Source organism: Schistocerca serialis, chromosome 5 (assembly GCF_023864345.2).
Source record: "Schistocerca serialis cubense isolate TAMUIC-IGC-003099 chromosome 5, iqSchSeri2.2, whole genome shotgun sequence".
Lineage (NCBI taxonomy): Eukaryota > Metazoa > Arthropoda > Insecta > Orthoptera > Acrididae > Schistocerca > Schistocerca serialis.
Window position 1 is genome coordinate 563,851,016 of NC_064642.1, and position 5,502 is coordinate 563,856,517.

At 37.5% G+C, this 5,502-nt stretch overlaps 1 long non-coding RNA gene across 1 annotated transcript; it reads right to left on the reverse strand.

Annotated features, from left to right (window-relative positions):
* Positions 1-3,663: 3,663 nt before the first annotated feature.
* LOC126480736 (uncharacterized) lies at positions 3,664-4,250 on the reverse strand. The gene is made up of 3 exons (XR_007587461.1): positions 4,122-4,250; positions 3,930-4,000; positions 3,664-3,785 (listed from the first exon to the last, which is right to left on the reverse strand). It is a non-coding gene; the product is annotated as an uncharacterized LOC126480736 (long non-coding RNA).
* Between the last annotated feature and the right edge of the window lie 1,252 nt (positions 4,251-5,502).

The window sequence follows — 5,502 nt, forward strand, 5'->3', positions numbered from 1 at the left end:
GAACTCAGTACGAAATTTTCCAAGCTTAATACGAGACAAGAAAAGACTACAAATGACGTAGCACTTTTACAAACACAATTAAAAAACCTTAATGTCACGTGTGAAGCTCTTACTGAACAAATTCAAACATATCCTTCAGTACACGACAACCTTGAAAAACGAATTACTGACGTGCAGAATAAATTTGACGATGTTGAACAACACCTGACTGACATCTTACAATCTGATGCCACAGCTCATTTTCAAAATATTAATAAAGAATTTCATGATTGGGTAGAGAACAAAGACAAACATTTTGATAGATGCATACGTGAAAATTTACCAACAATTGTGCACGACTCCGTAGCGGAATACATCACTAATAACAAACAGCTGATTAGTGACGCAGTACAATCCGTCACTGCACCCATGAGACAATTCACCGATCAACCACAGTCTGAATGTAACGAAAATATCAGTCAAAATGTACAGTTCAGAAATCAATATACATTCGAGTATGACGCACACATACCGCACACAACATACACACAAGAACAAAACACACCACGACAACAACACATACTACAACGTGCAAACACAAACACAAGCTATTATCATGGTAAACCACAGCAACATTATCGTAATTACTCGCCAGCTGAGCATTGCAGTAATTACAGTGGTACAAATCCATATCATAATGCAAAGGAAGAAGAAAGCTTAATGAAACACAGGCAATTTCAGATTTTTATCCCAGAAAAACGAACCATTCATCCGGTGATTTTTCTCAAATCTTTTAGTAATGCATTTCCACGCACTTGGAGTGACCGGAAAAAGATTTCATATATTGTCGGTTACATCCAAGGCGATGCAGCTGTCTGGGCATACAGTCAAGCTGACGTATGTACCACGTACAGTGAGTTTGAGCGTGCTTTTCTGAACAAATTCTGGTCGCAATCCGTCCAGGAGCGACTCAGAAGACAAATTTTAGAACCTGAAACTTTTAACAGTAAAAATGGTAACTTACGCAGATATTTTGAAAAATACTTGAACATGGGACATTTTTTAGACGAACCAGTCGCAACGCGTGATATACTCCGAGCGTTGAAGGCCAAATTGCCTTTCAACATTAAGGAAAAACTTCTACATATCCCGGATGACGATTCAGATTATTTTTTAACAGCTTTAGATTCGGTTGACATGTTACTTGAAGATCAGCGCTTCGCGCGGCAAAACAGCAGCCACAATGTTTACACTAGTGGTATGCAAAACATGCAGGCTTGCCAACACAATTCTGGCGCGCCCACAGTTGGATACGCGGTACAGCAAAAACAGCAAACTCACATGCCGTCTCAATACGGAAATCAAAATCAACACGCGTATTCCAATACAAACAACAATTACAACAGTAATAACACTTCAGGCGGCAATCCATACAAAAGGCACCGCGGTAATAACAACAACGGTAACAACGGATACAAATGTAACAACAAAAACACAAACAGAAATAGAAATAATAATAACTACGAGCCAAGACAGCATCAAGGCTGGACTCGTAGCGATCAATACTATCATTCAAATACTGCTTTACCACAGCAGCCACCAGGACAAAATTGGAGCATACCTTACGACCGACAGGTAAGTTATAATGCGCAACAGCAACAACAACCGCAAAAGTTAGGAGATCATAATAGGCAATATCCGAATGTGAATATAATAGAAATGACACCTGATGCACAACCCCAATCTGTGTCAGTACCTAGTACAAATGATAATCCAACAAACTAGAAACAGTCACTACTTTGCCCCAGGTCGTGGCTGAAGAATTCTTGGGGGGCGACTTCAATGTTAATCAGTTATTTGACACCACAATTGAACAACAAAATATTGATGTGCCTAATAATTCTAAACAAAAGCTACCTGTTTTATTTATAAGATACAACCACAATGACAATATATCAGATGAACTTTTACAAGACAGTACACAATGTCGTTTAAACACAAATGAAATTGTTTTAGCATCTACTACTGGTGTAGTAGGTGGGATTCCAACTACTATTATCCTAGATACAGGTGCAGCTGTGAGCGTTTTGTCTTTTAATTTCTATAAAAAGATGTGTGAATTGGAGCCTGTGCCTGAGTTTCCTGCCCAAAACTGTAAAATAACTACCGCTCTAGGTAATAAGTCATGTAGGGTTACAAAGCAAGTTTTTGTAAACGTTAAAATAGGTAATGGAACCGTACAATGGCCATTCCTGGTTGTACAAAACCTTGTGACAAATTGCATATTAGGAATAGATATTATGAGCGAGAAGGACTGCATTATAGACTTCTCCAAAGGTAAATGTATTTTAAATGATAAAGGCAGTGTAATTATTATTGATTTGGACAGGAGAACTCTAAAGCATGACAAACACTGTGCAGGGTACAAGGTTCAGTTAGTACTTGACAAAGACATTCAAGACATGCAAACACACTCATCTGACACAGAGCTAATGGACTTGAAAACATTGCTTGATCATAAGATAAGTGAAGCTACAGCTCTCAGTGTACATGAACGTATAAAACTACAGGAAGTGTTATCCAAATATTTACAAGTTTTTACCAAACGATTAGGTGTTATCAACACGTATGTGTACAAGATTGAAGTTAAGCCTCACAAGATCTTCTACCATAAGACATATAACGTACCGTTATCTCAACGACCTGCTGTGTGGCAAGAACTAAAACAAATTACAACATAGATTATAAGTAGTATAGAAATTTTCATTTCAGCGGTTCCAGTGACGCAGTTGAAGACAGAAGAACTTTTCTTTCAACGCCGCGGCACCACCGAGAAGACTGAATATTAAAGTAAAATTTATGATTACGTAGCAGTGAATGATATATAAATTTTTCACGGAACATTTGTGACTGTAGGTACCACTGACTTGGTATGACACCTGACGAACTGACAGACGTCATCTGTGAAGCGATCTTTTACTTTGAGAAATAGATTAGACGCACATCTCTCAACACGAAAAGCATCTATCAGTAGTCAAGGCCACACAGACACTCTACACACACGCACAAAACGCGAGGAATCCAACATTTTCTCTCTCTAACTATTTTGAATATTTATTGAGTAGTGAAAACGCCTGGTCTTGCCTACTGATGTAATGAATGTTGTGTCTAACCTATCTTAATTCCAGATGAAATCACAAAAAACATCGATAAAATCCCAGCAAAACCGTTAAAGAGGACGTAAATATCTGCAATTCATGTAATCAAATGTGACACAATGTAATAACCTATAGCTATGTAATGATGATGTAAACATGTTTATGTGCAACTGTATTATGTTTATGCTAAGAAAATATGTGACGTGTGTATGTATTATTACTTTTTTTTTTTAACTGATGTATCATGTAAAAATTTGAACAAAACGAGTGCCAAAAAGACATTGCATAGTGAACCTCTGTTCACGGACATTAACGAACATTTAGGTGAGCTATATTCAGCAAAAAACTGAAAATGTGAAGTGAATAATTCGTGCATCGTCTAGTGACATTACTACAGTACCCAACTTCAAGATGTTAACTGGATTAAATGGACACAAAGTGCCTGTCCAGAAAACAACACGACGGGTGGAAGAATTTTGGTTGGAACTTCAGGGAATGAAATGTTCTCGAAATGTGACGGACACTCTTACCTGGACTGTCCAAGGATCGACGCCAGCTATGTGCCGTCCGAGGTTCTGCAACCAAGCTTCCACGGAATATCGAAAACGAACTGCATATGGACTAATTACTCGACGGGTCACGTCTGATCTGTAATAAACAATGCTTTTTGTCACAACGAACTGCATCACAACGACTATAATGGAAATAGGAAATGGACATGCTTATGTATCAATCACGTTGTTATACAGCGATGTTACTGTGATCAAAAAACTTTACCACGACGACACTAACCTGTGAAACAGTACTGTGCAGCAGATGAATATGAACTGTGATAACGACACGATGTGTATAGGTCAACGCACCTGAAACAACAGAACATTTTTCGTTGAAGCATTTCATTGCAATGCTATGTAACTAAGAACATTCAACAATCTAAAGTTGTATTGTATTATAACAAATATTGTAATTTTAAAACTAAGTTACCTGTCATAGAATGTAGTCTTCATATGTAATCTTGGTGGAATATTTTCTTTGTGCAACGACTAAGAAATGCGCGCGCACACGAACAATATGAACTGCAATACTGTGCCGCGTGATCTAAATTTACGAAATAACGGCAGTGCCGTAGTTACACAGACGCTTCTGCGCATGCGCGCACTCTGTTTTGCCAACATAAGAACTTTTTCGGCGCACGCGCGTCATTCAAATTTTGTATATAATATACAGTATAATGTAAGTCAAGTAAATAGTTGTAGATAACTTAGATTTTCTTGTGCCTTTAGGTGAATTGCTCGCCTGCAGGTGTGTCCTTTCGCCTCGCAATTCAGGGGGCAATATAAAGGCACATTTGCATGCCGAGCGTGAGTTTCCTCGGAAACGCGAGATATTAATTAAATAAATAATCAGTGACAAATAAATAAAGCCTATGGCACACAACTGCAGCGCTGTGTCGCTGATAAAACAAAAGTACATTTACGTTACTCGTATGTTTGATTAAAAAAAAGGAAGAGCTCTGGTTGAAGTGGTGCGAGAAGCACGTATTTTAGTTTATTGTCTGGCACACCGCCATATTTCATGATATAGAAAATTACTGCGAGTTGCAACCATACTAGGCACTCGATTCTGTAAAGAATTTATATTTATAAAAGTAAGTAGGATTATGAACTGTAGGCTTATTCATTGAATATATCTGATTTAACTAACTGTGTAATTTTTTTGTTTAGTAGACAATCACCTCTGTACGACGTTTTGGCATGGCTGGCAAATTATTGAAATATTGAGATTTAGATTATGAGTCCGCACCTACCGCAGCAGTCTTTGGTAACGATTTAATTACGAAGTCCGATTATTTCAGTTTTATTTCACGGTCAACTACGAATAACATTACATTTACGAAAAAGCCATTGTCAAGCGTCTGATACCGAATAATCAAAACCTGACGACTCATAGGAGAGACAAACATACAGATAAAAATAATTAATATTTTATTATATTTTATTTTATTTTATTTTATTTATTTTATAGCTTCTAAGTCAGTGCAGTCAAAGATCCGGCCAGTTACGTTACTTATTTTTATACTCGTAAACTCGCTCGTGAAAACCTGAGTACATAACTGAGTTTGTAAGGCACCCTCAGAGTGCGGGTCCTACACGCATTTGGCCGGCTTCTTAATGTTAGACATGACTGAGGAGTGTTTGTGGGAAATGGTACAAGTTCTAACTGCTATTTTTTCAGCAAATGAAAAGAAACCTCAAATGTTTTGTAGCCATTGTTTGCCATTAATAATTGTTCTGTGTAGTACTGAAAAGGAAAACTTTTAAATAGTTCAAATGGCTCTAAGCACTATGGGACTTAACATCTGAGG